At 38.4% G+C, this 23,620-nt stretch overlaps 1 protein-coding gene and 1 long non-coding RNA gene across 5 annotated transcripts in view; one reads left to right on the top strand and one right to left on the bottom strand.

Moving 5' to 3' along the window:
• Window positions 1-7,189: 7,189 nt before the first annotated feature.
• Window positions 7,190-10,295, bottom strand: LOC132439936 (uncharacterized). The gene is made up of 3 exons (XR_009522461.1): window positions 9,784-10,295; window positions 8,814-9,090; window positions 7,190-8,003 (listed from the first exon to the last, which is right to left on the bottom strand). It is a non-coding gene; the product is annotated as an uncharacterized lncRNA (long non-coding RNA).
• Window positions 9,130-23,620, top strand: part of P4HA1 (prolyl 4-hydroxylase subunit alpha 1) — a 94,848-nt gene continuing 80,357 nt past the window's right edge. For 2 of the 4 annotated variants that reach the window (XM_060034807.1, XM_060034809.1), the window contains exon 1: window positions 9,130-9,231. The gene's annotated coding sequence lies outside the window, so the exon portion shown is untranslated. Of the gene's footprint in view, window positions 9,232-9,789; window positions 9,845-23,620 lie in introns of those variants that run through there. The other 2 variants (XM_060034806.1, XM_060034808.1) reach the window with 2 other exon arrangements.

The raw sequence follows: 23,620 nt of genomic DNA on the forward strand, positions 1-23,620 counted from the left end.
GTCAAAGGAATGTCTTGAATTGATTGGGACTTGGGTTAAGTGCCCATCCCTAGACCAGTCACTGTGGCAAGACAGATTGTCATATTACTGATGTGAATCAGATTTATTAGGGTGGGGCCACCCCGGATTTTGGAGAAAAGTTTCTTGGATCTGCAGTTTGATATATTTTATCATTTTTGGAATGTTTTCTGCCATCATCTCTGCAAACATTTCTAAAGCCCCATTTTGTCTTTCTTCTTCTGAGACTCCGGCTACATAAACGTTGGATTGTTTGATATTGTTCCACAGCTTTTGGATATTCTGTTCTATTTGCTTTTCACTTTTTTTTTTTCTGTTGACATGTTGGTTTGGATGACTTGATCTTCTTTTCTCAGCTGTGTCAAGTAACCAATGATTTCATCAAAAGAATTATTCGTCTCTGAATATCACGGGATTTTTTTTCCCCTAGCATTTCATTTGATTAATTCTTTTTTTATTTTTTAATTTAAAATTTTGGGGAGGATTAAAATAATACTAGTTGTTGAAGAAATAAATGAATGAGTGAGCAAAATTCAAGTTAGGCCTCAATTCATTGGATTATTTGTTGTAGTTTTCATCTTTCTACTGAAATTTCCCATTTGTTCAGGCATGCTGTTCACTTTTTTTTTTTTTTGCTAGTTAGTTTGAAGTCCTTATCTGATAGTTCCAACATCTGGCTTATATCTACGTCCATTTCTGTTGACTGCTTTATCTCCTGAAAGTGGGTTTTTAAATTTGTTTCTTTGTTTCCTGTGTCTAATGGGTTTCCAATGAATGCTGGACATTGTGTGTAGCGCAGTACTGTTTTCCGGTTAAGTCGTGCCCACACGTTGCAATGAACATACCTCTTCTGTCAGGTTCTTAATGTGGGGGGGGTGAGGGGGGCGTCTCAATCTAATTTAGGAGTTGACCTGGGCTGAGGCTTTGTTGTTGCTATAGTTACTTTCATTACAGCACAGATTTCACATTCCTTTAGGAGGAAGGTGCTGTGCCCTTGTGCTTACTTAGTGTGGGGCTCATGTGCCAGAGCGTTTTTCTGTGTTCCTGCTTCCAATTGTCCCTGCATTCTTATGCCTTAGCCCTCTTTCTCTCCACTCTCAGCATTAGACTGTGTGTGTGTGTGTGGAGATTCTGTTGTCCTGGTCCAGTCTCAGTCTTAGGCAGGCCCTGTGTGCCTGGGCCTTGGGAGGTGGGACTTTTTCAGTCTCTCTTGAAAGGCAGCCACCTCAGCCTTTTATCTATGGTTGGTCTTGGGCAAGAGTTTCCTGCTTTTTCTTCAGCAGTAGTAGAACTCAGCTTGTTATCAGTGTCGGACCCAGGGTCCAAGAGGGTTTCCTGCCTCTCCCCCAAGAATAGAGGGTTGTCTTATAGTTTCTCCACCCACAAGGAATCTTCAACCTGTGCCCTGGGAGCCAAAGGGTTTGCTGCCACTTATGCAGTGGCTTAAGGCTTTTGCTTTGTAAGATAGAAGAGCCTGAGGAAAAATGTTTGGGGGGGAGGTTTTATGTCCAATTCCTAGCTGCCCGCAATTTCCTCCTTTACTCCTGTACCATCCAGTGGAGCTCTATGATCTCCTGCCCTGTTCCCAGTCTTTCATCTGAGCACCACTAAGCTTGTGGGAAGAACTAGCGAGTACAATCTCCCCTTGTGCCTGAGGCTCCCAACTGACAATACTTGGATTTCAACAGTTTGTTAAAATTTTTCCTGAGTTTTTTCTTACTCTGCAAAGGGCTAAACTTTGTGTTCCATTTCTCCTTGGAACTCAGGTTACTTGGTTGCTTTGCAACCTCAGCTGTATGATATGCTCAAGAACATTTATGATTTTGTAGATTATCTGCCTTTTTTCCCATTGTAAACGTGGAAGCAAAATTCCTTTCAGTTTTTTACATCCTAAGCAGAAGTACAAGTCACACTGAAACTGAAAGGCTGGACAATTTGGGAAGTCTTAATAAGGTTGGTAAAGGGAGGAATGAATACTAGGTAGGCATCCCACAGTGTCCATTCCAGGTAAAAATATAATTAATAAATACAATTCTAGTAATAGGTTTTGTAAAGGAAAAGTTTGGCTGGCTTGTTTAAGCAGTATGTATTGATAGGTTAAGAGAGGCTAGGTAATGCTACGGTTACAAACAACTCTAACCTTTAGTAAGTTTACATTATAGAAGTTTATTTTTCACTCAAGCTGCATATCCAGTGGAGACTGTCAAACCAGTGGAGAGTTTAGGGCTCTGTTCATTGTAGGAACTCAGAGACCTGGACTGATGAAGATTTCATCTTGATACAGGCTTCCAGGGTAACTGCAACAGTGGGAAGGGAACATGGTGAAACACTTTCTGACTTTCAAACATGTTGCTTTCATTGGCCAAAGCAAGTTAGCCACAACTAACTTCAAAGACAGTGAAGAGCAGACCTTTCTGTCTGGGAAGAGAAAAGCCCTAGAATTATTTGGTGAACAACACTAATGAACGCCATGGGGAGGTAACTTTACCTTCCCAACTAATAGCAGAAAGATACATGCAGTTAATATATGGTTGACTCAAGGTGAGCAGAACTAAATGTAAAGAAATCACAGATTAATTTTAAATTAGAACTGCAAGTAGATAGAAAGTCAGAATTTTAGCCCTTATATCAGTTCCTGTAGTGATGTGGAAATCTGCTTAATATTGACAAACTGGTTAGTAGTTGGCAGAGTAAGTCTGTAGCCTATGATGGTCTCTGCCACTTCAAATCCATTAAGATTTAGAATCAAATTCTTTAGTTTCTCTACAAATTCAGCTCACTTTCCCAACTTCCTTATTTTGGTTGTTGTTACCACTATTTGTCCAGTTTTCCAAACTAAAGACCCTGGCACAATTTTTATGTAACTCATATGTCCTGCCTTATGAGGGTACAAGATGAGGAGTTCACATGCCTTTTAATATTAAAATTAGAGGTCTTAATGCTCCTATTGTGCTTATTGAGAGAAGATCTTTCTTCCTCTCTGGAGTCCTCTTCCTCAGACAATTCCCATGATTTCAAGAATGCTTATCTGGTGTAAAGGGTCTGTCCTAATAACTACATTCACCTCTAGGAGAGAACAGTGGGAAATTTACTCAGACCCTTGAGAAATGTCAGAGTCTTCAGCCACTGTTTCAGTCGTGATCATATACATAAGTTTATCAGTTTCTTATTGCTGCTATCACAAATTACCACAAACCCGATGGCTTAAACAATACAAATTTATTATCTTACAGTTCTGTAGGTCAGAACTCTGACAGTGGTCTCATTGGGCTAAAACCAAAAGTATTGTCAGGGCTGCATTCCTTTCTGGAGGCTCTAGAGGAGAATCCAGTTCTTTGCCTTTTCTACTTTCTAGAGGCTCCCCATGTTCCTTGGCTTATGGAGCCCCTCTCTCCATCTTCACATCAGCAACATATCAAATATCTCACTTTGCTTCCATCCTCACATCTTTCTCTGATCAGAGCCAGGAAAAGTTCTTAGCTTTAAAAAAATCCATTTAATTAGATTGGGCCCACCTGGATAACCCAGGCTAATCTCCCCATATAAAGGTCCTCAATTTAATTATACCTGAAAATTTCTTTTGCCATGTAAGGTAACATATTCACAGGTTCTAGGGATTCAGATGTGGCCATTGAGGGGCCATTATTCTGCCTGCTACAGTGAGTGTCCCTATTGAGGCCACATGATGGAGGTGGTCTGGCTACCCCATTGCAGCCACTTTCCTCAGTGCCACAGTGACAGGATATTAGTGACTGGAATGGTTGCTAGTCTCAGCTGCATTCTATAATACCTCATCTCTTGACTTTCATGTCCTTACTCAGGATTAAAGAGTAAGTCCCTATCACTCCTAGTTCTAAGACCCACCTTATGTCAAGTGACATGGAAAACTCATATTTTTTTACATTGTGTTTTTACTTTGTTAACGATAAATAATGTAATTTTACTTCACTGTTTAAAATACCTCAATGCCTTTCCATTGTACTTGTTACAGTACTAAGCAGTCCCAGCTGATTGAGCCTTCACATACCGATCACACCAGTTTCTCCCTTGCTTATTGCACTACAATCACACTGAATTTCTTTTAGCTTCTCAAATGCACCAGGTCTTTTCCTGTCACACGATTCTCACACATGCTCTTCTCTCTCTTTAGATTGTTCTTATTCACACACTTCGGCTGGCTAACACAGGTCTCAGTTTATGTCAGTTCTTCAGAGACACTTTCCCTCTGTTATGAATCTAAATTATGTCCTTCCTATTATGCTTTTTCATAGCATCTTGTCATTTGCCTTTGTCACATTTGTTTATTTACTTATTTATTTATTTAAGTGTATTGTCGGTTTCCGTAAAAGGACTCCAAGTTCTGTGACAGCAGGAGACGTACCCGGCATTTAGCATTATTTGGGTCATATAGGAAAGTATTTATTGGGTGAATGAATTCCCACTGCCACAAGTGTAGGTTTTAACTCTATCCAATAAGTTTATAAATGCTTTAAAAGCAGAGAATGTCTAATTAAAGTTTGACCTTCCACAGCCCAGTAGGCAGTGTCTTGGACACAGTGGTAAGCCTTCCATAAATATTTATTCAATGAATCGTGAACTACTAATCTAGATGCCACTTTCTTCTAATTCACATAGCATAATATTTCTAAAATATTGCCTCCATCATCTTAATCCCCTGGTAAAAAACCTATCCACCATTACCTATTTCATCAAATTTAGCTTTATTCACTCTTCTCACTATCAAGTTTATTTTATTTTAATTAATTAATTAACTAATTTCCAGAGAAGGAAGGATTTATTAATATTACTTGCAGCAAGTAAGGAGAACACTTGCTTTCCCAAAGCAGTGTCTCCAAGTATGTAGTATTTTATAATCCTCACAACACATTCAACACTTATTCACTCTCTCCAATAATTTCTAATTGTTTCATATGTATGAGTGCCTTCAATAAAAGGGTCTATGTCTTCTGTTTTCGCTGCCTTTTTTGTTGGGCACACAACAAAAGTGCTCAATGTCAAGGGAAGAAACCATCATTCAAAATGTGAAATAAAACGTTGATTTATTACTTTCTATGTGTAGAAAAGCACTATGCTTGTTTGACTGTCCCTCTGCTGATCTTATCTTGTTTTTGTGAAAGACACAGTTCAGGGATTGGCTGACTTTCAAAGGTGAAAGTGGGTTGACGTCTGCTGTGGAAGCATGATTACTCTGCTGGAGAGACTGTTGACAATTGGCTGAATTTCAGAGATGTGCTCACTAGAGTAAAGCTGTTGCTGTTTTGGCTAACTTTAAAAAGTGGGAGGCTGTCCCTGACTGGCTGGTTTTTCAGAAGATTGTTCATAGAGTTGAGCAGCCATTTATCTATTAATTTAGAATCACTTCTGCTCATTAGTTGTTACTGCGGCTACATAATAGGCTTTTCCTAAGAATATAGGACTTTCAATATTTCTTAAAGAAATATTTATTGATTGATTAATTTTTCAGATGTAAAAGAAGAGATTGAATGGTGGTTTACCTCCACTCTAATGTTTGACCATTCAGAGGGGAGTCATGTCATTCTTTTTCTACTCCCCAAGGTATTTGCTGTTTTCATTCTAACTAAGCAGGGATGATAGTGTTGAGTAGTCATATGTAGATTTGATACGAAGTGTCCTTTTTGGGCAACCAAATGATATTGATAGGGATAGGTTAGAAGTTTCTTTCAGCTTCACAACTCATGACTGATAATGTCACGTAAAGTTTTAGGATTGTTGTCACATTTCGGAAAATTTCAAATAATTTTATTTGTATGACTTAATAGAGTTCAGGGCACATCAGTTTTCTTTAAACTGATGACATTCTAACCAGCTTGTTGTGGATAGCCTCATTAAATTCTGACAAAAAAGGACTTACTTTTATTGGCTAAGCATTGATAAGCACTAAATCTTTAATTTTAAAATGTATACATCCAATAATTTGGAAGAATTTCTCACAGATTAGCTTTAGGCTCCCAAAGTTTTAACTTAGCTTCTCCACCACTATCCATATTTTTTTTGTTGTTTTTGTGGTACGTGGGCCTCTCACTGTTGTGGCCTCTCCCGTTGCGGAGCACAGGCTCCGGACGCGCAGGCTCACTGGTCATGGCTCACAGGCCCAGCCGCTCCGCGGCATGTGGGATCCTCCCGGACCGCGGCACGAACCCGTGTCCCTTGCATCCGCAGGCGGACTCTCAACCACTGCGCCACCAGGGAAGCCCTCTCCATATATTTTTGATGCTAGAACACAGGACACATTCAAATAGCTATATGGTGTCTGGCCCTGTACCTTTGTTTTACAGTGCTGGGTGGGTCAGTACAATGGGTGGTAGTACATTCTTGGATGCCACTCCTACACTGGGACAGCTGAAAATATCTTAACTATACCTAGGAATGACTGTGAATTACAAAAATATATCCCACTAAACTCAAGCCAAATGTATTCTAACTCAAGTTCCCTACAGTTAAATTATAAAAATGCCGTCTAGCCACTCCAACACCACTAGACAAGGGGAAGTGTGATGTAGGGAAAATCAGTGAGGAAAGAATTAGAAGTCTAAAGATTGCCATTAAATTTTTTACTTTCACAAATTTTACAAAAGCATATGAACGTGTGAGCGTATTGTTAGGGCCCCTTCCAGGGTCTTGGAAAGGGCTAGTGCAAATGAAGTCCCCTGAAAATGAAGCTTTCTTAGCTTCACAGTAAATCTGCCTCAAGGTCTGGAGCCATTTTATTTACAGGGTAAAATGCAATTTTCAGAGTCTGCTCTATATAGGGCCAATGGATACGTTGATTCTAGCTCCACTTGAGACCAAGATTTAAAGAAGAGATCTTTGCCTCGTTTGTGTCAAGGGCTCCCTGCTGTTTGTTTAGACTAGTGGTTCTCAAACCCTTTGGTCTCATAACCATTTCACACTCCTAAAAAGCACTGAGGACTCCAAAAAGCTTTTACGTGGATAATACCTATCAAAATTTACTGTATTAGGAGTTAAAACAAACATGTAAAATATTTATTTATTCATTTAAAAATAATAAATCTGTCACATGTTAAATAACATAGTTTTTAATGAAAAATAACTATTTTCCAGAGCAAAAATAATTTAGTGAGAAGAGTGGCATTATTTTACATTTCTGCAAATCTCTTTAATATCTGGCCTAATAAAAGATTCTCATTCTTATGCATGCAATATCTTTAGAGTGAAAAAGGCAAATAAATTTTTAGTATGAAATAATTTTGCCCTGTGAACCCCCTGACCACACTCTGAGAACTGCTGATTAGCGGTTCACTATATTTATCACTGTATTTAATTTCTGGTTGCCTACTCTTCCCCAAGTACCCTGTCTATGACTATTTCTGTATCTGTATAATCAACTCCACCTCCTAGATAAGAGTTAAATTTTAATTATTGCTGTGCTTTTTAGCATTCATGGAAAACTTTAGAAACAATTTTTTTTCACACACACACACTGTATTTTATTTTTACAAGAGATAAATAAACTGACCCCAAGCATTGTAAATGGATGACAACAACAAAAGCAACAATGACTGCAATTACCAAACACGAAACACACTCACACTATGTCATAATATTGACATTCAGTCCAGTAATCCTCCACTGTAACAGCTCCTTTACTTTGCAGTGAAAATTGATTTGTATATTTTTTGCCTCTGAGTCCTTGTGGGATTTTTTTTTTTATTATTCAAACAGAAAGTCACAAAAATTATAATTATCCTCATCAGTTCACTCAGTCCCATGTAATTAATTTTTTTATCTTGATCTTTTGTTAGCACTTTTATGAATGCATCAGTTTTCCATTAGAGTTCTGAAAATGCTTATTCATTCAGTTCAGCAGTAGAGTCAGTTACCAGAAACCTGTACTTGTCAGAGTCTTTTCCATGAATTCCTTGAAGATGAAACGCTTTTATAGGAACATTTTTGCAAAAGCATCAGAGTACACCCAGAACTGTCTGTAAATGACAAAAGACTTAAAAATGACCACGGTTAAAGATTTGATGAAAGTTCATAATAATGCAATTGACAAGGAAATTTAGTTACTTCTGAGATATACATTTTAAAGTAATAACTAGAATTATGACTTATAACATTTTAATGACTAACAAGTCTTAGAGAAGTCTTTCTTCCCCTTCACTGACAAGGGAAAAAATATCTCCTACATTGTCTGCTCCCTGATAGTAAGGTTTTCTTCTTTCAGGATTATAATGACTAAGGCAAATATTAGACTAAACACAACACTGGGTTCCTTATATGCTACAACACCATCTAATGCTTACCAAGCCCTTTCTGTGTGCTAGGCATGGGCTAAGTGCTTTACGTACATTATCTCATTTAATTCTCACAACAATGAGGTAGGTACTGTGAGGTACCTACCGTCATTTTCATTTTGCAGATGAGGAAACTGACATACAGAGAGGTTAATGCCCAAAGTTTTACGGGACTGAGCCGTAAATTGAACCCAGAAAATCTCTGGAGTGCGCAGTCTATTATCTACTGTTAAAATATAAAAATGGGCGATAGAGCAAGATTCACATAAAAAGAGTGTAGGTGAGAGAGGGAGGTTAGTAAAGCAAAAAGCCTCAGGGCCAAGACAGCTGAGATATCAATACAGGATGTAGTGTTATTTTCCACCCGATCCTTCTTTTCTGCTTTATTTCCTACGCTTCCATGTTCCTCTTCTCAAATTTAAGCTATTTCCTTGCTGGTGGTTTCGTCGTTCAGGCCTGACTGGGGCTGATCCCGAAATTCAGGCGCTAAACAACCTGTTGAAAGAAGCGGGGCAAATCCGAGGTAACCACGGTGACGGCGGCTTGGCGAGAACCCCGCGCAGGCGCATTACATCCCAGGCGCGACCGCCGGCCCCTCCTCTGGGCCTCAGACTCCACCAGCTGGTGGGGAGTCCTGGGCGTGGGGCGTGGGCCGCGGGTAGGGGCGGAGAGGGCCCGGGCTGGGCGCCTGCGCAGACGCCGGGACGCTGGTGTGATCGAGCTCACGTAGCGAGGGTTGCAGACGCCTCCTCCTCAGCGCAGCCGTCGCAGCCTGGAGGTTATAAAAGGGCTAACTGGCTCCCTCTGCTGCCCAGTCGCGCCGCCAGCGGGCTGAGGGAAAAGATTAGGTAGCCGGCCGAGCGCAGGCGACCGGGGACTGAAGAACGCGCAGCCCTCCCGTGCCACTTCCCAGGTGAGACGCTCCTCCGACCTTGGGGACTGAGGCTTAAATCCTTGGGCAGCCATGGTCCTTCTCGGGTGGCTCTGGTGGTCTGGTCCCTGCCCCCTCTCGTGGTATGGCTCGGGGGCAGGGGGAGGCTCCCCCAGTTTACTACTACTGGCTCAGTACCGTCTCCCCTGGAGACTCGGCCCCTCGCCCTGCGCCCCGCGTCTCCTGGGTGCCCCAGAGGCTCTTCTGCCCTCCTCCGTGCTCCTCTTCCCACCGCCTCCCAGGTTGGCGCCCCCGACTGTTGGGGCTGCGGCAGCATCAGTCTCCGCCCCGGGGACCAGCACTTTCTTGAATATTCCTTCCTGAGGAGGAATCACCCTGTTGAGTTTTCCGAGCTCCTCTCCTACCTGGTCCTGCCTAAAAAGCTAAGGAGTACGCGAGGGTTTTCGGCCTCCACAGCAGCAGATGGTTAGCGTGTGGCAATGGAGAGCGGTTTTTAAAGCTTATAGCTGACGGGGAAGCGCTCGGGCATTTTTATCCTGCCGAAGAGTCGTGGGGTCTGGGAAGAGGACCTACCCGCGGAAGTTCAGGCTTTACTCATCTGTTGCGCGCAGCGGTGCTGCCGGAGCAGCTGGAGGTAGCCCCGGGCGGCGAGTTTCGGGCGGCTGGGTTGAGGAAGTCGGCTGTCAGATCCTCCAGTCAACTGGGAAGCTAGTCTTCTTCCTTCCTTCTTCTGCCACATAAATTTTTTAAAGGCACATGAGCTTCTCCCCTCCCCCTCTCTTTCTCTCCGCCAAGTTTGCTGCTTTTAAAAGTCCACATCAGTAAATGGAATTCTTTGGCTGTGTGAGAACTTTGAATTACGTGGATGGACCCCAGCTGTATGTTTTAAGGGGGAGGAAGAATGGTTCCATAAGTATGGGACCATTTCTCCTAAATAATCGATTGTATTAAATACAGTCAGTTTTTAGACACTAACAATTTAGGCGTTCTGGGTAGAGTGGTGAAGACTTGGAATTTTGCACTGTTTGCTTTAAGAAAGGGATGAAGAAGAAACTAGATCTCCTTTTAGGAATTGATCGAAAAGGCCAAAGCGGCTTGCCAATTTCGACTTAACTGTTTCTGGTTTCTCTGAGAGCTATGGACTTTCCCTTGGAATGCACTCTGAAGGGATGAAATAGCCACTACTGAGTGGGGGAAGGGAAAAGACGTGGCAGCAGTGTTCTTTCATCAACTTTTGCCTTTTTTTTTTTTATAGGTTCGGGGAAGAAACGTATTTCCCTTTTTAGATTTAGATGTAGCTTATGAATGAGGCTAGTCTTTTCCTAATCTGATGAAATATTCAGTCCTCATAGCAGGAACACTGGAATTTAGTTTATAAAACATTTAGAAGGGATTTTTCTGATCAAGTGTCTATGGAAAAAATGGATACGTTAAGGAGGAAATATTTAAGAAGCTGAAAGTGAACAACCGTGAATAAGGTTTTTTGCCTTGATTTAAAATTTAGACATTCAGCGATTTTTCTTTAACTTTGACTTTTAGCCTGTGAATATGATTTCTAAATCTTAACGATGAACTTCAAATTTTACCTTTTCTTTCTGTGGGAAGCATAGGTTTCATCATTTACCTTTGAAAGTCATGTCAGTTTTGGTTTTGGTACATTATGCTTTAAGTCCTGCCAATATTTTAGATGGCCGATGGCAAATGACTCTTTTATTTTTTAATCTATTTTATTTTATTTATTTTTGGCTGCCTTGGGTCTTCGTTGCTGTGCGCGGGCTTTTCTCTAGTTGCGGCGAGCGGGGGCTGCTCTTCGTTGCGGTGCGTGGGCTTCTCATTGCGGTGGCTTCACTTGCTGTGGAGCACGGGCTCTAGGCGCGCGGGTTTCATTAGTTGTGGCTCACGGGCTTCGTTGCTCCGCGGCATGTGGGATCTTCCCAGACCAGGGCTCAAACCCGTTTCTCCTGCAGTGGCAGGCAGATTCTTAACCACTGCGCCACCAGGGAAGCCCACAAATGATTCTTATAGATTTAACATAGTTACTAGGAAAAGTTACTAGGAAAAGGACTACTCTGTGTCTTTAGGTGAATAATGCTTTGATATCTTAAAATGAGTTTTATTTTGAAGTACTGAAAATCAAGGATTTTGGTAAACGGATAATTTTATTGGCCATTTTGTATTTTGGTAACTAAAGTAGTAACAAAAAAAAGATGAAAAAAATGTGTACAACTTTTATTGCAGAAAAATTTAGACAGTGTAAAAGACTATTGAAAAAAGAAAGCTTTGTATTACCAGGGTAGTCCAGGTTGTTGCAGGGGAATCTTGGCTTTTTGGTAAGGAGATGTTAACCTTTTCTAATAGTGCAGAGTGGGTTGTATACTGACAAGCAGTATCTTTCATAGGGCAAATATGTTCAAGCTCCTGCTTTTATTCCAGGGATGCAACCATGAAGCTTGTGAGCCTTCACTTCTGTGGAAGGAATGCCTTATTTTACTTAGCAGTTATTAACTGGGAGGGATGTAATTACATCTCTTAGATTTGAAAAGTGTCCCTATGAGATACATAGTAGTAGTTCTCAACCTATTTTGAGGACATGAAATCCATTGAGAATCTGATAGAAGGTGTGGACCCTGGGTCTGAAAATACAAGTATACACATCTGTGTGGAATTTTAATTACCATTTTTCAGATACTCTCTCCCTCCACAAGTGCATCTATAAAATGCAAAACCCTAACCCTACAAGAACCAAAAAGTAAAAGGTATGGAGTAAGGACATCTAGGTATCTTGAGGCAGGGTTTCTTGAATATTTTTGAAAATTGAGCTGGGCTTGTAAGTCTGACTGGACTTGACTATATAGATGACCTTAATAAACTTGCTAAAAGGGTTTTAACAGAAGTAAGTTGGTTGGAGAATTGTTGAATTGCTAAATTGCCTAGGCAATGGTACATCATACTGGCCTCACCCCAACCCCTTATATGTTGTAACATACCTTTGGCTGTACTCTGAAAGTGGAAAATACTTTAAGGTAAAGAAAAAGTAAATTGAACAGGCCCTTGGCATTACACTTTATTGCTCTTCTGACAGTGAGATCTTGAATCTTATAATTACATAATGGGTGTGTGTGTGTGTGTGTGTGTGTGTGTGTGTGTATAAAATGAATGTGTAAGAGACAAGTCAAATAAAGTATGTGTATTTGTGAAAGCTTCATTAGTTAAAGTTTCATTTGTGTTTCTACTCAGTGAAATTTATTTGTATAAAGGTATCCTCTCATTAATTTTCTTCTAGCCAAATATTGTGCCTCAATAAAAACTAATTGACGCTCAAAGGACTTCATTAAGGTTACTCCAGCAGTTTTGAACTTGATATAATGAAAAACATTCCTTTTCCTGATGTTGCTTTGGATGATCAGTATGACTATTAGTATATTTGGTTGTGTATTGGCAAAAAATACAGTATAGAGATTCATGCTTCTTACATAGTTGTCATCAGTGAATGAGCACTATCTTGGACTTCTTCCGCTTCCTGCTTAGTGTTTTATATAAATATGTCCATGTTTTGGTTTACATATTTTTCACTTAAATAGTGATATTATAATATATCAAAGTAATATACTCAGCCTTTCTTGTTGGGCATTTGAGCTATTTCTTCATTATAAGTAGTGTGAAGAAAAGGCTGTAATTTAGTGCTTTATTTTATCTACCTGTTTAGCTACAGTAGACTTTGGGATTGGGCTCTGAGAAGGTTTTTTAATCAACCTGATAACAACTAAAGCACTTTACAATTTATAAAATGTTGTTTCATAATATTATATAATTTAATCTTTAAAATAATTCTGTGAGGTGGTTTTATATCATCCCCATTTTACAAATAAAGAAACGGAGATTCCAAGTCAAGTAATTTGCCCAAGAATTAGTAGTCAAAATTAGTAGTCAACAGTGAACATTGAGATGAAGCATCAAATGGAAGAATCTTCTGTTATGTCTATAGCAGTGAAGAAATGGATTCTATTAAGTGTGTTGCAAAAATTTTGGGAGAAGATGCTTTTGTAAAGTTTCTGGGGAGTAAGTAATAGAAATGGAAACTTGTAAAGTATTAATCACTAATTTTCAGATGTCTATTTTAAGCTATTTTCTGTTTTTCTGAATCTATATTTTTTAAGGTTTTTCACCTCAGTACCTCGCACTGTTGCCCTTATAATTTCTCAAGCTTTTCAACCATGAACTGTTTTCTGAAAAATTTTAAGAATTTCTGTTACAAAGGGAAATTTGTGTACAAAGTATGTTTAGTTTTCGAGAATGAGAGAAAAAGGTATTTTCCTTGATTCAATATTGTGATCATTAAGTATTAGCATCTGTTACTATGTTCTGAACATTGTGCTGGAAGAATCATGATAACATGTTTGAATTAACATACAGAATAGAGGACAGCTACATAGATTTATATGCTTAATTGTTTTATTTGAGAGTGTTTAGTAAATATTGATTAACTGGTTTTAAGTAGGCTCAAGACTTCTCTTATACTCTAATCTTATATTAACTGGATTTTCAGGTCTGATTCTTTCAAACAATGATCAATAAATAATTATTTTAGTGCTTCTTAAACCTAGTTGTTGAATTTAGGTCCTCAAAGCATTACTTGCTGTATACATATGGCCTTTGTTCTTGCCCTCTTGTTCCAACAACCTCCCCCCTTTTTTTAAACACAGACAAGATTTTATTCATATTCAAAAGTTGCTTGAAGACGTTCTCAAATTTGCATACTCTCAAATTTACCAGTCTTTAAACCTCAAAGGTATTTTGAGAATAGATCTCAATTTACTGTTTGAATAAAAAAATCTTAAATAATGATATTTGTGAACAGTAATCATAGCTACCAAGTGATAATGTTTTATAGGTAAATAAAGACACTAACATATGACATAATAAGGGTGATTACTAATAAAGTAATTGGTGTACTGTAACAACTTTATCGAGGTATAATTGATACACAGTAAACTGCACACATTTACAGTGTGCACTTGGTAAGTTTTGACAAAAGTATATACCCATGAGGTTGTCAACACCGTCAAGATAAGGAACATTTTCAACACCTTCACGAGTTTCCTCATGACTCTTTGTAATCCCTCCCTCCTGCTCCTTCCTGCCCTTTCCTCATCCCCAGGTAACCATTGATCTTTTTATGACACTTAAGATTTGTTTGTATTTTTGAGAGTTTTCTGTAAATGGACTCATATAGTATGTACTTTTTGCAGGGGGGAGGAGAGTGTCCGGCTTCTTAAACTCAGCATAATTATTTTGGAATTCATCCACGTTGTTATGTGTTTGTTCCTTTTTATTGTTGAGTAGTAGTATATTGTATGGATATACCACAAAACTTTTTTTTTTCCCATGTACTAATTGATGGACATTTGGGTTGTTTCCAGCTTTTAATTATTATAAACAAAGTTGTGATGAGCATTCGCAATTCACATATAAGTCTTCGGAGGAATATATACTTTCTTTTCTCTTGCATAAATATCTAGTAATGGAATAGTAACATATGTTATAGGGAAATATTTCTTCCCAGATTGTGGCTTGTCTTCATTGTTTTAACAGTGTGTTTCAAAGAGCAGGAACTGTCTCTAATCATGGACAGAATGTCTATGCAGAAAATCGGAAAGATTGTTCAGAAAGCTCCAGCCCTAATAAGTGAATTCTGCAAGGTTGAAGGACAGAAGGTCAATATATAACAATCAGTTGTATTTCTCTATAGTAACAATGAACAATTAGAAATTAAAATTTAAAAGTACTATCTCAATAGCACCAAAACCTATGAAATATTTAGTATTAGCTTTACAAGACATGTGCAAGATTTGTATAATGAAAATTATAAGACACTGGTGGAAGAAACCAAAGAAGACCTAAATAAATGGAGAGATATTCCATATTCATGGATTGGAAGACAATATTGTTAAGACAACCATTCGTCCAAGCTGATCTATAGATTCAGTGCAATTCCAGTCCAAATCCCAGCAGGGTTTATTACAGAAAGTAACAAGCTGATTCTAAAATTGATATGGAAAAACAAAGGAACTAGAAAAAGGTAAAATAATGTTGAAAAAGAACAAAAAAGTTGGGAAACTCCTGATTTCAACTTAATTACTGCAGTACTCAAGGGTAAAGATAGAGAAAAGATAGATCAATGGAACAAAACAGAGAATTCAGACACACAAAATGGTCAGTTCGTTTTTGACAAGGGTATTAAAGCAATTCAATAGAGAAAGGATAATCTGGAATAGCTAGACGTTCATATGCAAAAACTGTCTTGCCCAGAAGTTTATATAAATCTTGGGACAGATGACACAAAGGCACCAGTGGATATGAAATATGAAATAAAGTTTACTCACACAGTCAACTGAAAAAGGATTCCTCACGGAGAGGTCTTAGGTTTAGTCCAGAATGAAGCAAAAGTGAAGAAGGGCGGTTGGGTTTAATTTTTATTGTGGCCAGAAGGAGTGTGATAGTTCCCATGTGTGGGATTTACATGGTTTTAGCTTCCCACTGACGCCCAAGGAGGCAATGGCTGGGCTTTCTTACTGACTTATCCAGATGTGGGGCAAAAGGGAGAGGGAAGTGTGGGGCTTTAAGGCAATGAGCACTCAAATGTCAAAATAGAATATTTTTCTTTATTATAGCCTCAGTGCAAAAATTCCTCACCCTCTGTGCAAAAACTAGTTCAAAGTCGTTCGTAGACCTCGAGATATGACCTAAAGCTAGAAAATAACTTGAAGAAAATATAAGACAAAATCTTTTTGACCTTGGATCAGGCAAAGATTTTTTTTTTAATCACCAAAAAATTAGATACCAAAAGCATGATCCATAAATGAATAAATTGATAAATTCGACTTCATCAAAATTAAGAACTCCTGCTGTTTGAAACCGTGTTATGAGAGTAAAAAGACAAGTCACAGACTGGGAGTTAATATTCCCCTATCACATATCTGACAAAAGACTTGTATCCAGAATATATAAAGAACTCACAAAATTCAGTAGTAAGTGAACAACCTAACAAAAATTTGACAGAAGATTTAAGTAGAAACTTTACCAAAAAGACCTATGGACAGCAAATAAATATACCAAAAGATATTAAACATCATTAGTAATTGCAGAATTGCAAATTAAAACCACACTGAGATACCAGTATACACTTAAGTGAGAAAATTAAGACATTAAGAAGAATGAAGGAAAAAAGGAAAAATAACAACAATACCAAATGCTGATAAGAATGTGGAGCAGTTGGAGCTTTCATCCATTGCTGATGGCAGTGCAAATGGTATAGTGACTTTAACATTTGGCAGTTCTTTATAAAGGTAAACATATGCTTACCATACAACCCAGCATCCCTACTCCTGGATTTACCTAGTGAAATGAGAATTTGTTGATTCCTTTTTTTAAAACAGCTTTATTGAGGTACAATTCACATTCCATACAATTTACCTCTTAAAGTGCTTTTAATACATGCACAGAGTTGGTGTAAACATCATAACAATCAATTTTAGTACTTTTTTTTTATCACTCCAAAGTGAAACGTCAGAACCATTAGCAATCACTCTCCTCCCCCTCCCCCAGCCCTAGGCAACCACTAATGTACTTTTTATGTCTGTAGATTTTTTCACTTAACGTAATGTTTTCGAGGTTCATTTGCGTTATAGCATGTATCAGTACTTCATTTCTTTTTATGACCAAATAACATTCCATTGTATGAATATATCATATTTTATTCATCATTTGATGCACATTTGGGTTGCTTCCACCTTTTTGGCTATTATTAATGCTGCTGCTATGAACATTCATATACAAATATTTCTGTGGATATGTGCTTTCATTTGTTTTGGGTATAGACTTAGGAGTGGAATTGTTGGGTCATATGGTAACTCTATGTTTTCAGGAACTGAAAAACTGTTTTCCGAAGTAGCTACACCATTTTACATTCCCATCAGCAGTGTATGAGTGTTCCAGTTTCTTCACATCCTTGTCAACACTTATTTTCTTTTTTACTATACCTATACTAGGGGCTGTGAAGTGATATCTCATTGTGGTATTTAATTTGCATTTCCATAATGACTAATGATGTTGAGTGTTTTTTCATGTACTTATTGGCCATTTGTATCTTCTTTGGAGAAATGTCTCTTCAAATCCTTTTCCCATTTAAAAAATGGAGTATTTTAAATTATTTTTACTGTTGGGTTCTAAGAGTTCTGTATATATTCTGGGTATTAAACTTTTGTTAGAGATATGATTTATAATTTTTTTCCCATTCTGTGGCTTGTATTTTCACTTTCCTGAAGAACAAAAGTTTTAAATTTTGATGAAGTCCAATTTAATTTTTTCCTTGGCTTCTTGTGCTTTAGGTGTTATATCTAAGAAATTGTTGTCTAGGTGTTATGTCTAATTGCCTAATCAGGGTTATGAAGATTTACACCTCTTTTTTTCCTAAGAGGTTTATAGTTTTAAATTTCAAAATAATCTTTGCTATATTTTGAGTTAATTTTAGGGTCAATTTAAAGTTTTCTTAAGTTTATTCCCAGGTAATTAACATATTTGTTGCTGTTGCAAATGAGATAATTTTTCTGTTGCTTCCTGTGATTGGTTCTTGTTTGTATGAGCAGGTCCTTTTCTAAAGGGAATGCTCTTTCTTTCTAAATGATAATTTTTCAAGTAGTATAGCTTGCTTTAAAAATTCAGTCTTTAATGAAGTTTCATTGAAAGCTATGCTTTTGGAATAGTTTGCTTCACCACATAATTCCTTACTTAAGCTTAAAAAATCTAAAATGTATATTGTACAAGATTTTATTTTCCACTTGTATCCTAAGGGTGGTGAAGACACTACAGTTGCCTTTTCAGGACTTCCTCTGAAAATCAAAAATAGATGCAATTTGTTTTGGAGCAAAAGGGATTGATGGTGGTATTATGCCAACTAGTAGAGGTGTGGTTGATCGTTTGGATTTTGCTATCTCTGTCTATGATTTGAATTTGTCTCTTCACTTCACTGCTACTTTGACTTCGTTTTTTAGCTCACTTATTTATTTGTAGAAATACAAATTTTCTATTAAAAATGTTTATTAAAATGCAGAAGTTGAGCGAAGAGAATTGACTGTGATCCCAACTCTCAGACAGTTGTTAACATTTTTTGAGTTCTTTTAATTGCTATATAAAGTTTTAAACTTTTTACATATATATCCAAGTATATTCTTTAAACTTAGAAATTAGGCTTTAAACTTTCCCATATTTATGTTTAGCACTCTCCAAATTAGAAAACAAACCTAGTTTTAAGAGTTTAAGTCTCTATCCGTGGTGGCACAGTGGTTAAGAATCTGCCTGCCAATGTAGGGGACACGGGTTCGAGCCCTGGTCTGGGAAGATCCCACATGCTGTGGAGCAGCTAAGCCCATGTGCCATAACTACTGAGCCTGCACTCTAGAGCCTGCAAGCCACAACTACTGAGCCCACGTGCCACAACTACAGAAGCCCGTGCGCCTAGAGCACGTGCTCTGCAACAAGAGAAGCCACCGCAATGAGAAGCCCACGCACTGCAACGAAGAGTAGCCCCCATGTGCGGTGACTAGAGAAAGCCCGCGCGCAGCGACGAAGACCCATTGCAGCCAAAAATAATAAATACATTGGAAAAAAAAAAAACAGTTTAAGTCCTAAAGAATAGCTGCTTTTTATATTACTGCTGTTTTTTAATATTCTAACCAATATTTATTGATATTCATGTTATGAAATACATAGTTTCATTAATATAACCAGTTTATACAACCAAGAGAAAATACTGTAGATTATTCAAATGAGAAATGTATAGACTATGTTAATATTTGGAAATACCAGCATTTATAAGCAACAAGGAAAACATGTATAATTTAATGTTTACTTCTTTTCCTTCTTCCCTTCCACTGCCTCTGTCCACTTTCTTCTCCCACTCAAATTCCTAAATTATAAAGACTGTGCATTTGTTTGCTAGTAGATTGGGCTGCTTGGTCCTTCTCACTGCCTTAGCCCAGGGTTGAGGTTGCCTGGGCTTCCCACAACTCTCCAAGTCTTTTCTTTTTCCACGTCCCTTGAGACACCCTTGGCAACATATCCAGCTATTCTTGAGCTCTTGCCCCACATTCAAAAGTAACATGTCTTAAGTGTCTTCGATGTGTCAGGCATCATCCAAGGTACTTTCATCTGAAGTACTGCTTTATTTATTTATTTTTTTGGCCGCGCTGCGCAGCATGCGGGATCTTAGTTCCCTGACCAGGGATCAAACCTGTGCCCCCTGCAGTGGAAGCACAGAGTCTTAACCACTGGATCACCAGGAAGTCCCTGCTGATTTTGTATTACTGGCTGGTGGTCAAGTTTGGCCTCATATTTGATACCTTACCTTTTTGCTTATTCTGCTTCCAGTTAAAGGGGCCACCAAATAAAAGTGGACATTATTGATGAATTTTACTAAATTGCGGGACTCTTAGTATCACTTATGGTAAATTTTTTTTCTACCCTGGGAACAAGAATCCTGAACTTTTATCCTGTATTGGGAAATGTATGCATTACTAACTAAAGTGTTTGAAATAGTTGAGAGGTATACTATACAGTTTAAAATACACAGTTTAAAAGTCAGTGAAGAAGGGCACCATTTTAATTATAAATAAGATTCATTTCTTTCTCAAATCTTCCCCTCAGCCTACATTTATTTTTAAAATGTTTCTCGTTTAGGGAAACTTGACTTTCCTAGTTGAAACAGAAACTTTAAACATTGAGTTTAACTTCAATTGTGAATCCAACTTAAATCTTTTTTTAAAAATTGATTAAAATCATATTTATTCTTAAACTTTGTATCTCAGATATAGAAGTAGCATGTATTGGACCTCCAAAGTTAAGAAAAACATTTAAAAGATAATTGAAAAATATCACTTTCTGGTGCTAGGGAATAGAGAGGGGTAAATATATGAGAATTATTTACCTTGTTATTTAGTTTGCCTCTAAAAATATTAACAACAGGGTTTATGAGAGAAACTATATTAATTAAGACTCTGGCTTAAACAGAAATCCAACTCATATTAGCCCATAATGGAATATATTTAAGTATTGTGGGGATAGGGAGTTGTCTTAACAACAGAGGTCAGGAGTGTGATTAAACTTCAAGAATAACTGGAGAATGTTTTTTTCTGTCTCTTGTCTGTCTTCTCTGCGTTATTTGCTTCATTTTAAAACCTTTCCAGATAAGCTTCATTCATTGGTCCCTAACTTCTCTTGAGCTTTATTTATAAAATAGTTGAGGCATTCAAAGAGTGCCTGCCACTTCTTTCTCAGTTTCATTTTTAAATTTTCCAGCAAAGAACTTTGAATGGCTACTCAGTCAGGGAGAAGTATCATGCTATATAACATGACTGGTAAAACTATGGGGATGAATTAAAGATGGACTGGGGGAGTAAAAAAAGGGAGAAGGGGGCAGTTTCCAGAAGAAAGAGCAGGGGTGGTTGAGGTGCCATATAGGGAAAAACAGGTATGTGTTTTGAATACATCTTATCTTCAGATTACTTCTGACAGGGAAGACTCCGAACTTTGGAAGAATCTCCAAAAGAAAACCTGTGTAGCACTTTCTGTTAAGGGCAATATCTTGATTTAGAGGTTCTTTTCAACTAAATCCTGAACTGTTTTTCCATTGGAATGATGCCAAAGACTGGGTTCACTGCTCAGTTACAGAAAGTTGTGGCAAAGAGGCTAGTATGATTTCTGAGGTATTCTTTGTTGTTGTTGTTGTTTTTAATAACAACTCTTTTTTTAAAAATTTATTTATTTTTGGCTGTGTTGGGTCTTCATTGCTGCACACTGGCTTTCTCTAGTTGCGGCGAGCGGGGGCTACTCTTCATTGCAATGCACAGCTTCTTACTGTGGTGGCTTCTCTTTTTGTGGAGCATGGGCTCTAGGCACACGGGCTTCAGTAGTTGCAGCACACAGGCTCAGTAGTTGTGGCTCGCGGGCTCTAGAGCACAGGGTCAGTAGTTGTGGTGCACGGGCTTAGTTGCTCCGTGACATGTAGGATCTTCTGGACCAGGGATCGAACCCGTGTCCCCTGCATTGGCAGGCGGATTCCCAACCACTGCGCCACCAGGGAAGCCCTGATTTCTGAGTTTTTGATCAAAAGGTTGCTCATACCATTAAAGCACTCGTCCATCGTATTTTAAGTGTGTACTAGAGATGCATCTCACTCTCTTTGGGAGCAGAAGTATGACTAGAATTCATAGAGTTAAAACAAATGGCAATTTACAGAGGGATAATAGGGAAGAACAGAAACATAACTAGTTCTATTAGTAATCACTCTTAGTTGTCTTGGAAAATCCATCCTGCTTATATGGTAGAGACATGCTGTCTTAATGTATATACTACATTTCAGTGGCCTGAATTAGAAGCCTGAATGTGTGTTGGTCTTTTGTGTTGACCAAAAACTGTCAGAAAGATTAAAGTCTAACACAGACGTCAGGAAAACCAACAGTTGAATACGGAATTTGTATGAGGAAAAATAAACTTAAAGCTGGAGCCCTCTAAAAGAAAGTTTGGAACAGTTGTGGAAGGTGTGGAGAGACTGACTGTTAGAAGGAGCCCTGTGGAAAATTTTTTGTGTCAGAGAAGGTTTAGATTAGAATAACAAGCATTTTTTAGTCCACCTTATTAATTTTTGAGTGATTTGTCTGGGAAAGACAAACTTTTTTTTTTGCGATATGCGGGCCTCTCACTGTTGTGGCCTCTCCTGTTGCGGAGCACAGGCTCTGGACGCGCAGGCTCACTGGCCATGGCTCACGGGCCTAGCCGCTCTGCGGCATGTGGGGTCTTCCCAGACTGGGGCATGAACCCGTGTCCCCTGCATTGGCAGGTGGACTCTCAACTACTGCGCCACCAGGGAAGCCCAAGACAAACTTTTAAATGTTGCAACTTTTTTCTTGGAAGGAAAATGTTAGACCAAAATTTGGCTAATAGAATTATTTGCCAGATGCCCTGTTCTAGTAATCCACTGAATAACTTGAACATACAATTCAGTGAATCCTGATAACTCAAAGTCGTAAACATTTAGAATGTAGCAGAACTGTTTTAAAATCTGTTCCCAGGTTTGATTGATCTGTGAGTATGTGGGACTGGACTTTCCTGGAAGAGAAGGACTGTAGGAAAGTTTTAGATAAATAGTACACTTTGCAATTTATTTTTGTCCAGGTCTACCTGAGAATATGTTTCCCAGGTTGTTGTTGTTGTTTCCTTACAGTTTTAAAAATATTACATTCATGTATATCAAACATTACATGTAATATACATGTGTTATAAAAATTAGATAAAAAACACTCATGAACCTACCATCTAATCAAGAACCAAAATATTATCAGTAATTTATCCATACTGTTTTAGCACTAAATTTTTTATCAGTATAAATTTGTCTTTGTATCTTTGACTCTTCTTTGGCTTTGTTTTCTTTCCCTTTCCTCCCCTCCCTCCCTTCCTTTCATCAGGTCCTCTCAGGGATCTGAGATTTACCTTTCTTTTAAAGGAGATTGCATCCTCTTTAACCCATTTAAATTCTATTTCAAGCTTGTTTGAGGGTTTAGAAAGAAAGTGTCTTACTTTTTTTTAAATTAATTTTTCTTGGAATATAGTTGCTTTACAGTGTTGTGTTAGCTTCTACTGCACAGTATATCTCACTATTTTTAATAAAACCCTAATGTCTTTTGGGATGCTTTACTCTTAGTTGCATATAATGATTTGTTTTGCAAGCTGGTAACTGAATGAAGGTGGTAATAAATGGAAGTGAGACATCATAAGTAGAGAAACCATTATGTTTTAAAAACCTGTGATTGATAAAGATATGCTTGCCTATTAACATGTCACTTAAGGTTTCTGAAAGAATGTGGACTAGACATAGTATTAAAACAGATCAGGGCTTCCCTGGTGGCGCAGTGGTTGAGAGTCCGCCTGCCGATGCAGGGAACATGGGTTCGTGCCCTGGTCCGGGAAGATCCCACATACCGCGAAGCGGCTGCGCCCGTGAGCCATGGCCACTGGGCCTGTGCGTCCAGAGCCTGTGCTCCGCAATGGGAGAGGCCACAACAGTGAGAGGCCCGCGTACTGCAAAAAAAAAAAAAAAAAGCAGATTAGAGGAAGCTTTCCCTAGATTAATTAGAAACTCAATGACATGTTCCAAAAAATAATTTGAAGTAAAATATATTTTAAAGGCAGAGAGCGCCTTTTGTGTGGTTTCAAGGGATGGTTGTATCCTGTGGTTCTCAAAGTGTGGTTCCCAGAGCAGTAGCAGCAGCAGCGTCACCTGAGAACTTGCATAAATGATCTAGGTACCTCAACCTTTAGGTGATCTGATACAGCTAAAGTTTAGAACCACTGCTATGTA

This window comes from Delphinus delphis, chromosome 16 (assembly GCF_949987515.2).
Source record: "Delphinus delphis chromosome 16, mDelDel1.2, whole genome shotgun sequence".
NCBI lineage: Eukaryota > Metazoa > Chordata > Mammalia > Artiodactyla > Delphinidae > Delphinus > Delphinus delphis.